Source organism: Leptodactylus fuscus, chromosome 1 (genome assembly GCF_031893055.1).
Source record: "Leptodactylus fuscus isolate aLepFus1 chromosome 1, aLepFus1.hap2, whole genome shotgun sequence".
Lineage (NCBI taxonomy): Eukaryota > Metazoa > Chordata > Amphibia > Anura > Leptodactylidae > Leptodactylus > Leptodactylus fuscus.
The window spans coordinates 272,606,296-272,625,819 of record NC_134265.1 but is presented as its reverse complement, the minus strand read 5'-3'; positions in this window follow the sequence as shown (position 1 = coordinate 272,625,819).

Below are 19,524 nucleotides of genomic sequence, written 5' to 3'. Positions count from 1 at the left end.
CCCATTCTAAGCATTATGCTCGCAATAGATGGTACATTCAGAAATAATCTGCTATTCATAACTAGAGCATGTGATACTGTAGAAATTGTGAAGCTGTCACACGCTAGAACACAGATCTGGCATCAGGTGTTGTTTAGAAATAGTTGCAGGGAGAGAGCTGGTAAGGATACTGATGCATTTGTATAATTTCAAAGCCAGGAACCGAGGGGTGGGGGTCTTGTGTGAACACTGTGGATGGTGGAAAATAGAGCCTTATGTAAGAATGCTGCTTTATTTTTCATCCTATAGTCTAATAAATGTCACGCAACACAGAATAAGATGCAGAATGTGAAACTGTCTAGTAGGTAAAGCTAATATGACTCACCTAATTGTGATATATATAATAATTATATAGAATATGATAAATATTTATACACATGTTGATGCAAAATACTGAACAAAATACTTATGTGTGAAAGTGGCTCTGAGAATGGTAAAATTAGCCATAAATAGACAGGCAAACACTCATTTTCCACAGTAAATAATTTATGTAATGTCCTATTGGCACATATTGCCTAGCCATCAAAGTTATATTACACTAAATTGATATGTTTCTGCATAATTTATCTCAAGCCTCTATTATTATTTCATTTTATTTATTATGATTTTTTTTTGTAGCTCTTGCACTAAAGGATTTATTTCCATGAACTATTAAGTGGGCCACATGGTCACAAACCAAGGGACCCTCAGGTTATTTCAGACTAAACATGTTAAATACACATATTTCATGTCACACATGCATGCTAGTTTGCATTAAGATATATGTGGTATTGCTATGACATCTTGGAGCACGCTGCCACTAATAGCTTATGGAAATATGCTGGAATCCATCTGATATGAGGGCTGTTCCTCATATGGCTTCTGTAAATTCTCTCATTTGTGACTGGTCGTTCTGTCCCCTCATGTGTCCCCTCTGTCTAGTTCAATATCACATGAATATATTTTTGCACACTATAAAAACTATCTCAGATTACAGTTCAGGCCTCTCCTCTTCTAAATTCACAGTTTTCTGTGTTTAAGAAAAGTTAGCCTAAAATGACCCACCCATGCTGCTTTATATGCCATTATCATTTTTTCTTGAAATTACAAAGGCTGGCAAATGTTCTGTGAATTCATTACCACAAATAAGATAATGCAATTGCTGTTCTTTATGCCCTGTGATAAGAGAACGGTTTGTTAACCTATCTACGCATGGGTAACTGACTGCTTGCAGTGGTTTAAAATGACTTGAAAGCAATCTAACTCTAAATCCTCTTATTATTACACTGTGTGCACAGAGCTTGGAAATAGAAGGCTTTTTTCAGTGTTTGCAAGATACAGGAGATGGAAAAGAGGTCTGAATGTTGCAACAGTTTTCTTTCTCAGCCATTCTCAGGATCTTGACGTGAAGTGTAGCAGCCATGCTGTGTTCACATATCAGACAAGCAGGGGGCAGCGACAACAAACAAAGATATTTCAATTAGAAGCCACCTTCAGGGGCCATACCTACACACTTTAATCCTTTAGAAACTATCATCTCTGCAGGAACATTTAGCGGTGAAAGTTTGAAGAGAGGGGCTATTTCCAAATTAAACTATGATATGATAGGTGTAAAAGGGGAAAACTGAATTCTTCTATGGTCCTGGACTTATTTCGGAGCAGATTTATAGCACATGTTTGTGATGTTATTTATGTATTATATATTTATACAGTGTGTTACCTACAGGTCTATCTGTCTATCTATCTATCTATCTATCTATCTATCTATCTATCTATCTATCTATCTATCTATCTGATATCTATGTGTTAATCTATATACCTATATATCTGTGTAATATCCATCATATATCCATCTACATACCAAATGCATCTCATGATCCTGTATTCTTTCTTGCTTGCTTAGTTTACCATCACACATTATTGCAAAGAGGGTTTTCTCCTAGTCACATTTATTATTAGCCACAGGATACAGTAGGTGATAAAAATATGGCCATTGAGGGGCTTTGGACCCTCATTCTAGTGAACCGTACAATACTCTTTTGTCCTATGGTTTGCTGAGCCACAGCAGCTATAAGTCACTGTTAAGAGGGTTAGGGAAGGCATAGAGAGGCAGCATAATTATTAATGTGCTTTATTCATTCATAGCTTCTATTGGCCAAGTTAATAAGAAAGCAGATTTGTCCCCACACTATGCTGCCCTTAAATAAGAGAAACATACATAGTCTGATGACAAATCTGCTGTAAACTAAAAAAGTCAATTAAATTGTTACTACAAAAGATTTAAGACCATTATTTTAGCTATATTTCAGCAGAAGCTATGAGTTTTCACTCACTATCTCTTATTCTCTTCCCTTTTAGGAATGTACCTATTGTTATATTAACACATTGTAGGAGGCAAAGGTTAGACTTCCTTTTTAAATGCAACAAAAGTTGCTGTTTTCTGTTACAAACTCATTGATTTTAAATACCAGAGATCAATGGAGAGACATAAACATTATTTGTGATTATGCTGTTTCAAGGTCTCTGTTTACTGCTAAAAGGTTCATACAAAGCAGAAGACCAGAAATTCACAAAAAGTTTCAGCTAACCAGTGAAAATGACCACTGCCATGTGAAACATGAGAAGGACACAAAGTGAGCAGGAGCATTGAATAATCTCTGATTCAGTAGTGTCTTGCATCAGCCTCTAAGGCTAGCATGAGGCCACTGATGATGTCATAGGCACTATATAAGACATATAATACCAAGAGAGGCGTCGTTTTGTGAGGAACAAGGCAGAGAGAGCAGGGACAGACATCAGCCAGCAGAGACAGTGCAAACATGAAAGAAAAATTGCTTTATTATAAAGAAATACAGATAGGAGATGCAGAGCAAGAAGATACATTAGGCCCTGTTCACACGGAGCAAGAGGGGGTGGATTTTGGCGCAGAATCCATGTGATAATGTATGTAGACCTCTAGTGTTCTTTTTTCTGCTAGCGGCATGTTGTGGCTAGTGGAAAAAAGAAATGAGCTGCCGTTTCTTCAGGCGGATTCCGCGGCTGAATCAGCTGTGGTGTCCGCCTCGTGACAGCACCCTCTGGACTACGCCCATTCATTTGGGCATAATCCAGAGCGGAAAGCCGCAATGGAATATGCACACACGTAATTGCGTGTGAACTAGCCCTAAGGTAGGTTTAATTCATTTATCTCTGCTGAAACATGACATTGACTTTGTGATGCACCTGCTCCAATAAAGAAAGAAAAGTCTTTTCTCACTTGATGGAAGCCTCTGTATGATGCTATGACCTTCCTATACAATATTTTATTCATTTTGATAGAGAAACCATGGTGTAGTCCTCAATAGGCTCTGTCTATGTAAAAGAAGTCACTATTCTATGGAATTGCTACAGTGTTATTCTGTCTGTGCCAAAGTGTTAATTTTCTTCGATTTTTTTGCCTTTCCTGGTGATGCAATGCATTTAAACATTTGTTGTGGTATTGCTGCTTATAAACTGCATTCATTGCTAAATTTGCTATACAGTTAGTTTGTGCAACAATTGCTAACCGCAATTGGGCCCAAAAGGGTAAGGAGCCTGCATTCGCCTTAAGATGACCAAGACCCTGCATCCAGCTACATTATGAAAGTAGTGGGAGTAAGACAGATGATAACCGAACACTGTCCACATTAGTGGTAACATAAATCAGCACTCATCTCTGCTGCTTGTAAAGTTACTGAATGCTACAGGCAGCAGACTTGAGTTCTGATCTCTGTTGCTGCAGCTGTTGTGTGGTGTTACTGGAGACAACAGTCGGGTTATCTTCCATCTTACCCTGACCACTGCCATGCTGGTGAAGAGAGCAGAGAAAGTTCTCCTGCACACTGAAGGCCCCATTCCCCCCACTCCAGCTTCTTGAGCCACTAGTTAAAGGGATTTTATCATTAAAATCATATTTTTTTTCTCGATAACACGTAGGAATAGCCTTAAGAAAGGCTATTCTTCTCCTACCTTTAGATGTCTTCTACGCGCCACCGTTCGGTAGAAATCCCGAGGCCATGCGCGAGGCCATTTTTTTGTGGCCGCTTACCCCAGCTTACTGTGTAAGGGGCCACAAGAAAATGGGCACTATCACCAAGCGGGCATGCGCAGTCGGCTCTGCGACCATTTCCATTTCTGTCAGCAGACAGTATGCTGTATCTTGTTTGTATTTGACTCGGATCTTACCTCGAATACATTTACAGAAACTGCCCTTTTCACTGTGGAAACATCAAAAACTCTCATTGTCACTCTGAATCTCTGGGCTTCCTCTTACTAAACTCTCTATTCTACAATCTGCCTAAAAGAGGTGAGGCAAGGTTAATATAGCTATTATTTTACTTACTTCCCCTTGACCTCCATTTATTACATTCTGGGGTCTGAGGACTCCCTAGAGTGTAATAGTGTTTCATGGTGGATGAACCTCAAAATTTTCTGGTTTGGTCAAACCTAGTTTGCTCAAAAAGGGTCCAACACCTGGGACCCCTGCTGATCAGCTGTTTGAAGGGGCTATAGCACTCATTTGAGTGCAGCAAACTCTTCACTGTTTACTTTATATGCCATAAGTAAGAGATGTAATCACAGCCTTTTCTCATAGAAGTCACAGCATCTTTTATAGCATCACACAGTTGCTATAAAACAAACAGCCTGTAATGTAAACAGTGAAGGTGTTACGGTGCTTGCACGAGTACCACAGCCCCTTCAAACAGCTGATCAGCAGTGGTCCTGGCTGACGGACATCTGATTATCTCTTATAGATGACATACTGATGATAGATCTTCAATAACAGGAATGTGGGATATCACATTTTTTAGCGTAATCCTCCTTTTAAAACTTGACTGCCTATTATTAAGATTGGCTATCAATATGACAATGGCAGGGGTCTGAAGGTTGGGACTTTTACACAACAGTTGTTTTTAAGATCATAGAGAACCCAGATTGTTTATTTGTAGGATACAGCACTGCTTACTTGCCGTGGTTTTTATAATAGTAATTGAGAGTACTGTTTCTTTCAAGTCTAGGACACTTTTGCAGCACCTATTCACTATCATAAAGGCAGAATAGAGATAGGGTATGGATCCATAGAACTCTAGTTACATTAGTCAGCAGTGCTGGAAAATAAGACTGCTGATGATGGTACTACGGTAGTACTAGTGGCATGGTGTGAGGTACTGGGAGCTGCGCTGGTGGGTGCACTTGGAGGAAAAAAGGGTATTGACAGTGGCGATAATAATGAGACAACACATGGTCATAACATAAAAAACAACTGTCATTGACAGAGACTTAAGACAGAGGTTGTGGTAGTTGCTGCAGTGGTAGACATGTTTTTAGGGCTGTTGGTGGCAGCTGCTTTGTGCAGTCTTTTGGTGTGCTAGTTTTTCTGTACATTACCAAATGACAAATTATGGCACTGTGCAAGATCTGCAAGCAAAAGAATAGTCCATGGCCATACATACACAAATGTAGGAGCGCTGTGTTTCTCCATACTGAAATGGAAAGGCACCACCAACTTATTTGGCAAAATAGAATTGGCAATGGCAACCAAAGACTGTCCTATTGCTCCACTTTATGGTTATTCTTGTAGCCAGGCCACATCCCAAACTAGCATATTCTCATTGTCATGATTAGTATTGGGTGAACCTTATGAAATGCAACTTTGCAAGGTTCATTTGGCAACTGGAACTGTTATTATTATACTATGGGGTCTAGAGAGAGGCCCATGAGAGGTGTGATGAGGCTCACAGTGATGAAACCTCCCAATGTGTTCTTTTGAAATCCTTCACTCCAGGGGAGTGTCCACCTCCTGAGGCCCTTTGTCCTTTTGAAAGACCACCAAATTTGTGGACAACTGCAGAATTAGTCATGTCATCCCAGGAAATAAGTATATGCATGCAAAGAGGGATGAAGGAAGACCAATGGGTTCTACATCTTAGCCAAGAGGTGAAGTCGAGCCTGTCCTGGCCAAGACTAGTCATGGAAGACATCTGGGTCTATGCACATACTCACAAGCAGGACAAGTCTGATGCTTTGTTGTGTACATGGTGACAAGCACATTGTTAACATCCAGCAAAGGGATAACTACTGGATCACCATGCTTTTAGACTCTTGCTATTAAGCTAAAATGGAGGAATTTAACTTACTTCCCAAGGAAGGAGAAACAGAGCCATTATTATGCTTGTGGCAATTTTTAGGGACACAACTGCCAGTGCCAGCTGCATGTCTGCAGGACATCAGGAACTGTACATTGCATGCATACAATAAAGTTTGTCACTGATCATTGGGGACTGTAGACTGTTTGCATACTATATACTGTATGTGACTAATGTTCAGTTCGTGTACACTATATTGTTAAAGGGGCTCTATCATTGGGAAAAGTCATTTTTAGATAAGAACATCCTTGCATAGCCTTTAGAAATGCTATCCTTTTGTATGTAATTTGCCTCAGTAGATTTTGAATAAGTTAATTTTTATTCATATGCTAATGAGCTTCCACCAGCAGTGGAAGTGATCTGTGTGCACTGTCTGCTGTATGTGTATGTATAGCAGAGACTGCTGTGCTGATGACTCATCTCTGCTATACATACACATAGAGCAGACTGTGATCACAGACACTTCTGGCACCGTGGAAGCTCATTAGCATATGAATAAAAACTGACTTATTCAAAATCTACTGAGGCAATTTACATACAACTGTAGGTGTGGAAGAGCCTTTCTAAAGGCTATGCAAGGATGTGATTATCTAAAAATGACTTTTCCCAATGATAGAGCCCCTTTAGTGGGTATATCTAGTATTGAACACTAAATACTGTACATTGTATGCATACTGTATCCATCACCAATCATCAGGAACTATTCATTGCTTGCAAACTGTACACTATTCATCACTGATCATCAAATATTATAGTTATTGAATGCATTCTACTTTATATAGATTACTGATTATCAGGAACTGTACTGTACACAGTGGCTGACATAAACCCATACTGTATGTATACATGTTCTGTATACTTTAGCTCTGCGTTATTTATTATAATGAAAAAATAGCCTAAAAGGTATATGATTTTCTTCCATTTTTTCATTTTTCATTTTTTTTGTAGCAGGTAACAGAATACTATAAAATCAGGAAAACAGCTATGAAAAAGAAAGGAACTATTGAGCTATCACAGTCAACTGAGAATGGGAAAGCAGTTTCATGGTGGGTGGAAAAATATTTACCTGACAGTAAAAGGAGAGAAAGTGACAGGTTCAGTGATGCTCAAAAATGAAATGACTTATCCCACTAACCGACAATTGCATCACACGTAACGGAAACACATTCATACTCCTGTTGTTATTTTCACTAGTATATGTAGTATAAGGTATTGTAACTAGTATAAAAATTATACTGAGTACGAAAAGGTTGGTTTGATTGTGTGCATGTATGTTTGGGGGGACTAATGAATTTGAAAGATCTTATTTATTATACATCGTTCTTTCTTCCAAAAAGAAGGAGACAGTAACTTTTTTAAGACAATAGTAAAGAGTTGGGTCGGGAAGGTGATTCAAAGGTAGAGCCATCCAGGCATTTTTCCAGGAATACTGACTGTAAAACAATATAGGTATACAAAAGAAAACAAAAAACTGAGAGTGTTTCTATTATAAAAAAAAAACAAGCCCATCCATACCAAACTTCTCCCAACTTTAATTTTCTCAACATTTAGAGGCGAAGATCCAAAACAACAACAAAAAAGAGGGATTTAATGTATTAACCCCTTCCCGACATGCGCCGTAATAGTACGGCGCGTGTCGGGTCTGTAACTATGGCGACCGCCCGGGAGCCGGGCGGCCGTCATAGCCGCCGGGTGTCTACTGCTTTAAGCAGTAGACAACCGGCTCTAATGCCTCCGATTGGTCCCCGGACCGATCGGAGGCATTAACCCCTCCGGCGCTGCTGTCAAAGGCGCCGGAGGCGCCATTTTCCCGGCGGCGCATGGGCGCCGCCATTTTGGCAGGGATCGCCGACTCCTGGAGCATGATCCAGGGCCGACCCCCCGTTGCCATGACAGCCGGGAGCCTTGTTAAAGGCTCCCAGCCGGTCTGCAAATTCTCTCTTTTGCAGGCTGGTGTATACAGCCTGCAAAAGAGATGATGCTTTTTTGCAATGCATTGCAATGCATTAGCATTGTAATGCATTGCATTAGTGATCAGACCCCCTGGGGTTCAACACCCCTAGGGGGTCTAATAAATGCAAAAAAAAATAAAAAAAAAAGTAAAAAAAAAAATAAAAAAATATAAAAAGTATTAAAAGTTCAAATCACCCCCCTTTCCCTAGAACAGATATAGAAGTAGTTAAAAACTGTGAAACATATACATGTTAGGTATCCCCGCGTCCAAAATCGCCCGCTCTACAAATCTATACAAATATTTTTCCTGTTCGGTAAACGCCGTAGCAGGAAAAATAGTCAAAAGTGCCAAACCGCTGTTTTTTCACTGTTTTAATTCTGATAAAAATTTGAATAAAAAGTGATCAAAGCAATAACATTTCCCGAAAATGGTAGAACTAAAAAGTACACCCGGCCCCGCAAAAAAAGACGCCCTATGCATCCCCGTACACCTATGTATAAAAAAGTTACGGCCGTCGGAATATGGCGACTTTTAGAAAAAAAAATTTTTAACACCATTTTGGAATCTTTTTTAGGGGTCAAAATGTAAATAAAACCATATAAATTTGGTATCCCTGGAACCGTACCGAAACACAGAATATAGGGGACATGTCATTTTGGCTGCACAGTGAACGCCGTAAAACCAAAGCCCGTAAGAAAGTCGCAGAAATGCATTTTTTCTTCAAATCCACCCCATTCTGAATTTTTTTCCTGCTTCCCAGTACATTATATAGAATAATTAATGGTGGCATCATGAAGAAAAAATTGTCCCGCAAAAATTAAGACCTCATATGACTCTGGGAGCAGAGAAATAAAAAAGTTATGGGGTTTAGAAGGAGGGGAGTCAAAAACGAAAAACGAAAATCAAAAAATGCCATCGGCGGGAAGGGGTTAAATAAGATTGCATTCCATTTATTCTATCCTATTCAACCTATTTATTCTACCCTTAAGCAAATTTATATTTACCCTTTGAGTCTTCAACTTAAAACTCAAGAGAAAATGTAATTTATTACCATTATTTTACTAATAGATGCTTCTTATAGAACCAACACTTGGCGATAATTATTCTCGCAACCATTAATAGATGATGAATAAATGCAAAATTTCTATTAGAAAATGCTGCTAAAGAAAGGTCGGGTAACAAACTTGGCATTTATGGTAACCTCATATCTCGAGCCCTATTTATTATCACAACTACTGCAACTCAAAACGTATGTATTCTGGGGCAATGAGATGCATCAAGTTGGCCTTGGGACCAACCGCTGGGAAATTTCTGAGATACAATGTGAAAGAAACAAATTCCTCAAATTAATTAAATTAACTCAAAGTCATTCCAGGTGACTACCTCATGAAGCTGTTTAAGAGCTGTTTAATATACATCTCTGGACCAGACATTACCTTCCTGCTGGCCAGAGTTCCAGATTGTTTAGCAGCTGTAGCCTCCTTCCTCTCCTCCCGCTTTCTCAAACTCAACATGGAGAAAACAGAGTTCATCATCTCCACCCCACTCTGTATGGCCCCCCACCTGACCCATCTATCAAAGTTAACTGAACCACAATTACCCCTGTCCCACAGGCCCGACGCCTTGGGGTAACCCTGGACTCCGACCTATCCTTCAAGTCAGACGCTCAAACCCTCAACACTTCCTGCCGCCTCCAACTCAAGAACATCCAACAAATCCGCTCCTTCCTCACCCCTGAAACCACTAAGATGCTCATCCAGGCCCTCATAATCTCCCGCTTAGACTACTGCAACACCCTTCTCTATGGACTCCCAGCAAACACCCTCGCCCCCCCCTCCAGTCCACCTTAAACTGTGCTGCTCGCTTAATTCACCTCTCCCCCCATTCTTCATCGGGTGCTCCCCTCTGCCAGTCCCTCCACTGGTTACCCATAGCCCAGCAAATTGAGTTCAAGCTACTAACGCTAACATTCAAAGCGATCCACAACCTGATCTCTCCATATATCTCTGAACTAATCTCCCCCTACCTGCCCACACGTAACCTCAGATCCTCCAATGACCTCCTACTCCGCTCTGCTCTCATCCGCTCCTCACACAACCATCTCCAAGATTTCTCCCATGCATCCCCCATACTCTGGAACTCCTTACAAAGACTTATAAGACTGACCCCCACAATCACAGGCTTCAAGAAGGCCCTGAAGACTCACCTATTCAGGAAGGCCTACAACCTCCAGTAACACTATCACTTCACTGCCATCTGTACAGTTTCCCCCTTTCCTTCTGTCTTTACCCCCCTTCCCTCATAGATTGTAAGCCCTCGCGGGCAGGGCCCTCTACCCCACTGTGGCAGTTGGTCATAGTCTATCTACCTGTATATTTTGCTTATTATATGTAAACCCCCAAATGTAAAGCACCCTGGAATTAATGGTGCTATATAAATAACTAAACAATAATAAATAAGATAATACTAAGAGTGTTCAAAGCAAAAGAATATAAAAAAATATTCTCTAACACTTGCTACTTAATTCCATATGTTTTCCTTCATAGTTTTCATGTCTACATTACACACACACACACACACACACACACACACACACACACACACACACACAGAATGTAAAGTTGTGTCCAAACTTTTGACTAGTACTTTATGTTCATAAAAATGTTCACACATGCATACAGTATATGCAGAACAATAAACACGTTCATATACACACATAAACAACATAGCTATACAGTACATAACTCATACATAAAAACAGAACCAAAGAATATTACTGAAGATATAAAATCAGATGCTCTGATTTTGTCCTAGAATAAATTAGGTAGATATTATTTTACTAAACAGTCTTCAATACTCAGGCCCCAGGGGTATATACATAAGATTTTGTCAATGTAAAACATATACATACAGTATATGGAAATGCATATGTGGTACATACATTTACAGCATATCTAAATGCACAAGCACTTGATTGACACAGTCAGGGCCCTAATAAAAAGTAAATAATGCCTAGATTATGATACCATTCTGTCCAAACAAGTAATACTATACATTGCATTAAAGTCGATAGGAGCTAAACAACTATACATATATACACTGTGTTCCACATTATTATGCAAAAAGTGTTTAGGAGTGATAAGCTAAGAATTTCTTTGTTTTTCAGTTAAACTCATTGATGGTGATGTGTGTCAGGGCTCTTTTTGGTACTATTCCGTTATCGGGCCAGCAGCAGCGCAGTTCAGCAGCAGCTTTCGGGACAGCAGTTCAGCAGCGGGAATTACAATGACATCCGAGGACTGCTGGCCCGATGCTTGTGCCCAGTAACCAGTACATCGATGACCCCCCTCCCCCATCCTTCTCCTCCTGCCAGTGCTGCCCCCCAGCTCTCCTTACATCTTCCCCGTACCCTCTCCCCGCCACACGACTAGGCCTCACCTCAGCGCTAGTACCGAGACCGAAAGGAAAGACACCGGGGCTCAATCCAGGCCCTGACAAGAAACACGCCGACTATAGGAACGGTGAGCTACAGCGAGCCGGAGGGACAAACTTTCTGCAGCGTCCGGCGGCTATCTAGTAGCATTCATTGCTCAAGATTTACGGTGAGGCCTATTACAGGGAGAGGGTACGGGGCAGATGTAAGAAGAGCTGGGGGGCAGCACTGGAAGGAAGAGGAGGATGAGGGCATCGATCGATGTACTGCCTACTACACACAAGCACGGCCTCTATCATCGGGCCAGCATCGGCTTAGTCATGTGGCGGGGAGAGGGTACGGGGTAGATGTAAGGAGAGCTGGGGGGCAGCACTGGAAGGAGGAGGAGATGGAGGGGGGGTCATTGATGTACTGGCTACTGGGCACAAGCATCGGGCCAGCAGTCCTCGGATGTCATTGTAATTCCCGCTGCTGAACTGAACTGCTGTCCCGAAAGCTGGTGCTGAAATGCGCTGCTGCTGGCCCGATAACGGAATAGTACCCTCTTTTTTATCACTGAAAGCAATTACAGACACCTGTGCTAATTAGTTTGGCAGGTGTATCCAATTAAAGGCAAGACTACTTAAGAAGGCTGTCCCACATTATTAAGCAGCCTACATTTTCTTCCAAAATGGGAAAGAAAAAGATATGTCAGCTGCTGAGAAGCAACAAATTGTGGAGTATTTAGGTCAAGGAATGACTACAATCAACATTGCCAAGACACTTCATCGTGGTCATTGCACAATCAAGAAGTATGTATCTGATTCACAGCGCACACGTGTGCGTGCTGATAAGGGAAAATTGAGGACTCTTTCCAACAGATAATTACGTCAGGTTAAAAGATCAACTGCAAAAATGCCTTGTCATAGCAGCAGGCACGTTTTTGAAGCTGCTCGTGCCTCCAATGTCCACCGAACAACAAGATGCAGGGTCCTTCAGAGTTTTACAGCTGTGCCTAAGCCATCCTGTTGACCTCCTCTATCCACTGCCTACAAGCAGAAACGGCTCCAATGGGCCAAACAATACATGACTTCAAAACTGTTTTGTTCACCGTTGAGTGCTGTGCAACGCTCGATAGTCCATATGGATGGAGTGGAGGATGGCTGGTTGATGGACACCCCACGCAAATACGGCTACGGCGCCAACAAGGAGGACGTGGAGTAATGTTTTGGGCTGGAATCATGGGGAGAGAGATTGTCGGCCGTTTTAGGATCCCTGAAGGGGTAAAGATGAACTCCATAATGTATGTGGAGTTTCTCAAACAGCACTTCCTGCCATAGTTCAAGAAGAAGAACCGTGCATTCCGCAGTAAGATCATTTTCATGCATGATAATGCACTGTCTCATGCTGCAAATAACACATCTGCATCTCTGGCTGCTATGGGCATAAAAGGGGACAAACTTATGGTGTGGCCCCCATGCTCCCCTGAACTCAACCCCAGTGGCGTAAATAGGAATGGTGGGGCCCCGTGGTGAACTTTTGACATGGGGCACCACCCCCCGACCAACACCGACGCTGAAGACCTCGACCGACCCCCTCCTACGCATTCCTCCGCGTTCTATTATGCCCCATAGTGGCCCCTTCACACAGTATTATCCCCCATAGTGGCCCATGCACACAGTATTATCCCCCATAGTGGCCCCTGCACACAGTAGTATCCCCCATAGTGGCCCCTGCACACAGTATTATTCCCCATAGTGGCCCCTGCACACAGTATTATGTTCCACTGTGGACACCCATAAACAATTATTATTCAGACCCCAGAGTATAATAATCGGAGGCCCGGGGGAATAAAAACATAAAAAACTACGGTTTCTTACCTGTCCCCAGGGCTCCTACGCTGTCAGCCTCCGCTGCCGTCCTACTTCAATGACATCAGACGTCATATTACCCGGGACACAGGCCGGGTTCATGTGACGTCAGTGACGTCAGGGAGGAGGCCTGGTCAGGATCGTGGAGAGGTAAGTAACAGTGTTTTTTATGTTTCTTACCTCTCCCGTTCCGCCAATCATTATATTCGGGGGTCCGAAAAGACCCCCGAGTATAATGATAGCAGCAGTAGCGGCTGTCACCGGGCCCCTAATGTCCCGGGCCCTGTGGCAGCTGCCTCTGCTGCTATGGCGGTAGTCTGCTGCTCAACCCCATTCAGAACCTCTGGAGCATCATCAAAAGGAGTGTCTATGATGGCGGGAGGCAGTTCACATCTAAGCAACAGCTCTGGGAGGGTATTCAGTCCTCATGCAAAACAGTTGAAGCAGAAACCATCCAAGACCCGACAAATTCAATGGTCAAGAGACTTCAGAAGCTCCTTTCGAACAAGGGGTCCTATGTGCAAATGTAACATCACCTAGAAAAAAAAATATATATATATGTAGATTGTGAACATGCATTTTGAGTTTTTTGTTTTTATTAAAATATACTGTTATCATAGGCAGTTTGTTCAAAAACCTTTCAATTGTACTTTAACAGTTGATGACTGGAAAATTACATTGACTGAAATTCATATATGTAATTTTTGAAAATATGAGAAAATATTATTTGCATAATAATTTGGAACAGAGTGTATATAGAGGGAAAGAGAGAGAGAGTGCTCGGCCTAGTAGTGTCTTCTTTTAGCTAGAACAGAGATCTGAAGGCAGTGGTTTTTTTTTCCCCCTTAAGTTCCCTTTATTGGCATATATACTATACCTGGGAGTCAAAAATCAGAAATGAAGGGAAGAAATGTAGCTAGAGGTTTGGATATAGTGCATACAGTGAAAAAGACTGGGTGCATACTCTCATCCCGCTTGTCCCGCTATATTGTGACTTGTCAGTTAACAATTAACATCTTCACTTGTATGTAAAATAACTTATGAAACTGTGTAAAATGCTTTGCGATTCTTTTTACAAGCCCTATAAATGTCATGTAACACCTTAAAATTGATAGGAACTTTAGTTTTATACTTCATCTGTGTCAGAATAATACAAATTCCCATTACAATTATGAAAAGAGATTAATAGTTAAGATTTATGAAAAGTGTTGTTGAGACATTTCTTGTCAAATACCTTTCAAAATTTTGCTTTAATTTCATTTAATGAACAATCAAGATAAAAAAAAGTATAGTTTAACTTTCAAAAGTACATTTTCACGTATCTTACAATGATGATTTTTATATATCTAAAGTCTCATATAAATTTAAATTATTGTAAGAATTTTAGCATTTGGATATGTTACCATGGACAGTTAAAAAGTAGCCATAGCATTGCACACATAAGTTCAGACAAGTCTGCGGTAGAGATGAGCACTTTTTTCCAGAATTTGATTTGGCAGCTTTGTCGAATTTTCCAATACAATTCGATTTGATCCAAATTAATTTGTGGCGAATCACATTAAAAAATAACTATTTCCTGGCTGCAGAGAGCCTGTATAGTGGTGTAGAACACAGTGCCTTGCAGTGGTTTTTAGTGATGTTGCACTAGGGAACCTGAACCAGCGATGCACCAATCTCTGATTAAGCACTATAGACATGTATTGCAGTCTATAGAGAAAGTCAGCCTATGCGAATGCATAGACTGTGTTCCTCACTTCTTGATAGGATTATCCAGTTATTGGGGGCTACTGTGGTCAATGGCCAGACCCCAAGCCGAAGAAGATGCATATCAGCACCCTGATCTCGCAGCTGGGGGTGCTGAGGGAGACATGTGGCATGGTGGATCCCTTTCGATGCCGTGGTCATGTTTGACTGTGATGCTGTGGGCGGTCGCAATGGGGTTAAAGGGCTATGACATCACAGGGCTGGCTGGCTGCAGGCATGGCATTGTGGGTGATCCCACATTCCCAGAGTTCCTTGCCACATGTCCTAACATGTGCAGCAATCATTTTAGAAAAAAATGTGATTCGTTACCACAAAGCATGAGAAAATCCAGATTCGATGCAAATTGAATATTTCCTGAAATTCTGATCGATTTCCACTTTGTCAGCCTTGTCTTGCTCATCTCTAGTCTGGGGAATCTTTTCAGATTCTGTAATTTGAGAAGTATGAGATCCCAATAGGTACCCTCATTATAAAACAGTATGTTTTAATATGAAACACTGTGGCATTTCAATGACAACACACTCTAGTCAACTAAAGGAGCACATATGTTCCTTGGGTTGCTCTCCACCAAATTATCATTGCTTAGCTTGGCTTTAATGATTGAGACCTGTAACGAAGTCAAGTCAGGTAGGAATTGCTGCCAACACAACACTTCTCACTATGTTTTAGAGTTAAATGTCAGTATTAGGCCTGTGGGGGCCTGTTTGGACTCCCAACCCATGAGTAGCATGAATTTGCAGACAAACTTCCTCTAAAAAGATCTAGCCCCAGGACGTGGTGTATGTGAAAAGGGCATGTTTTATTTGAAAAATCATGAGCCTGCTGTGCAAGTTTCCTGCCCAGTAGGTAAGTGATCTGACTAACCATAGGAATATTGCAAGTACAATATAAATGGATAAGTAATTACAGTATCTCCTTCATCATCCCCTAACCCCCACAGTAGCATAGTACTGTCAGAATGCAAGATCTGTGTCAGAATGCAAGATCTCACTGGTTATAGCAAGATCTTTGGTTCAGACATCTTATTTTGATAACACTGGCATTCATACAGTAGATAGTGCTTTTTCCGTCAGATCCACAATATTGTATGATAAGTTCTAACAGTGTATGTTGTTGTGGGGCTGTGGAAAAATGCTGGTGATGGTGGAATCACCTACATAGGAAGTTTGGAACTGATTTCTGCAGTGAATTTGTACATTTACATATTGCCGGCATGATGAATACATTAGGTTTGTTAGTTTTGTTTGCTTTTACATATTTTGTTCATTGATTACATAAAAATGGTACTCACATGCTTTTTTATGCTTTGATCCTAAAAGGCCAATAAATATATGTACAAACTTATGTTTATATCAATATTTCCTCTGTTTTGGTCGCTATTAGCTCTCAGTGGAATGGTTTAAGTTTCTGAAGACATACAACATAATATTTGCAGTCTTTCTCTCCTAGAAGGCATCCAGCATAATGGCTGTAACATGCTATAAAAGCAACTCAAATAACTGTACTTAGCAGGGCCCATTGGTCAGTACATACTCACAAACATCATTAAAGGGGTTGTCCCATCTCAAAGATTGTATCTATACTGGTAGCGTATGTAAATTAAAGCCTTTTCCTAAATATATTGCTTTAGAAATTCTGCTTTCTTTGCCCGCAATGTGACCTTATTCCTTCCATTGTTTACACAACATTGCTATAACCACAGACCTGGGAGATAGGACAAGTGATGTCTCCTACTCGGTGCAGGCAGGACAATCCGTTCAGCTAATTGCAGTGTTGCTCATAAAGCCCAGTCTGTTATCTCTCTATGTAAACACACAGATAACACTGAGTCTGTTCTGTACAAAAATCTGCATATTGTCTGATCTCCAGAAGTGCTGTTTGTCCTAATCAGCAGGAGGGAGGGGGAGGGAGAAAAATACAGTTGAAAAGCAGACGCTGCATGCAGCCTGGCTGAAAGACTGAGATGGGTGAACTGTTTTAATTTTCCCTTGACTAAATGTATAGGTAGGCTTCCTCATACAAAGAGATCCTAAGCAATGGTGTGGGTTAGATGTAGATGAAGACAAACAGGGCACAGTTCAGCTAGTGATGCTTGCTAGCTAGTCCCTTTTGGCTTGTCACAGCTTCAGTTGATACTCTTTGCTCACTTTCACTACTCAGCACACAACACTGACCACAGGGTGTGCAAAGCGGCCCCATTTAAAGTATGACTTCACCCTTATATGAAGGTATAACCAGAGAAGAATGCAGCTCATACTGCAGCCCACCTGATTTGTAACGCACCTTGAAAACAAACAACCTACATCATACTATTAATCAGATAACACAAAAGAACGATTGGTGGCTACATTTCATGCCCATATAAATTGAGATGGAAGGGTTAAAATATTATGATTGGCACCAGCCTTGTAAGCAGTAGTGGCAGAAACCCTAGAATTATTAAGAGACTCATAATAAGGCTTCTTAATAGAGATGAGCGAACACTAAAATGTTCGAGGTTCGAAATTCGATTCGAACAGCCGCTCACTGTTCGAGTGTTCGAATGGGTTTCGAACCCCATTATAGTCTATGGGGAACATAAACTCGTTAAGGGGGAAACCCAAATTCGTGTCTGGAGGGTCACCAAGTCCACTATGACACCCCAGGAAATGATACCAACACCTTGAAATGACACTGGGACAGCAGGGGAAGCATGTCTGGGGGCATAAAAGTCACTTTATTTCATGGAAATCCCTGTCAGTTTGCGATTTTCGCAAGCTAACTTTTCCCCATAGAAATGCATTGGCCAGTGCTGATTGGCCAGAGTACGGAACTCGACCAATCAGCGCTGGCTCTGCTGGAGGAGGCGGAGTCTAAGATAGCTCCACACCAGTCTCCATTCAGGTCCGACCTTAGACTCCGCCTCCTCCGGCAGAGCCAGCGCTGATTGGCCGAAGGCTGGCCAATGCATTCCTATGCGAATGCAGACTTAGCAGTGCTGAGTCAGTTTTGCTCAACTACACATCTGATGCACACTCGGCACTGCTACATCAGATGTAGCAATCTGATGTAGCAGAGCCGAGGGTGCACTAGAACCCCTGTGCAAACTCAGTTCACGCTAATAGAATGCATTGGCCAGCGCTGATTGGCCAATGCATTCTATTAGCCCGATGAAGTAGAGCTGAATGTGTGTGCTAAGCACACACATTCAGCACTGCTTCATCAAGCCAATACAATGCATTAGCCAGTGCTGATTGGCCAGAGTACGGAATTCGGCCAATCAGCGCTGGCCAATGCATTCTATTAGCCCGATGAAGTAGAGCTGAATGTGTGTGCTAAGCACACACATTCAGCACTGCTTCATCAAGCCAATACAATGCATTAGCCAGTGCTGATTGGCCAGAGTACGGAATTCGGCCAATCAGCGCTGGCTCTGCTGGAGGAGGCGGAGTCTAAGATCGCTCCACACCAGTCTCCATTCAGGTCCGACCTTAGACTCCGCCTCCTCCGGCAGAGCCAGCGCTGATTGGCCGAAGGCTGGCCAATGCATTCCTATGCGAATGCAGACTTAGCAGTGCTGAGTCAGTTTTGCTCAACTACACATCTGATGCACACTCGGCACTGCTACATCAGATGTAGCAATCTGATGTAGCAGAGCCGAGGGTGCACTAGAACCCCTGTGCAAACTCAGTTCACGCTAATAGAATGCATTGGCCAGCGCTGATTGGCCAATGCATTCTATTAGCCCGATGAAGTAGAGCTGAATGTGTGTGCTAAGCACACACATTCAGCACTGCTTCATCAAGCCAATACAATGCATTAGCCAGTGCTGATTGGCCAGAGTACGGAATTCGGCCAATCAGCGCTGGCCAATGCATTCTATTAGCCCGATGAAGTAGAGCTGAATGTGTGTGCTAAGCACACACATTCAGCACTGCTTCATCAAGCCAATACAATGCATTAGCCAGTGCTGATTGGCCAGAGTACGGAATTCGGCCAATCAGCGCTGGCTCTGCTGGAGGAGGCGGAGTCTAAGATCGCTCCACACCAGTCTCCATTCAGGTCCGACCTTAGACTCCGCCTCCTCCGGCAGAGCCAGCGCTGATTGGCCGAAGGCTGGCCAATGCATTCCTATGCGAATGCAGACTTAGCAGTGCTGAGTCAGTTTTGCTCAACTACACATCTGATGCACACTCGGCACTGCTACATCAGATGTAGCAATCTGATGTAGCAGAGCCGAGGGTGCACTAGAACCCCTGTGCAAACTCAGTTCACGCTAATAGAATGCATTGGCCAGCGCTGATTGGCCAATGCATTCTATTAGCCCGATGAAGTAGAGCTGAATGTGTGTGCTAAGCACAC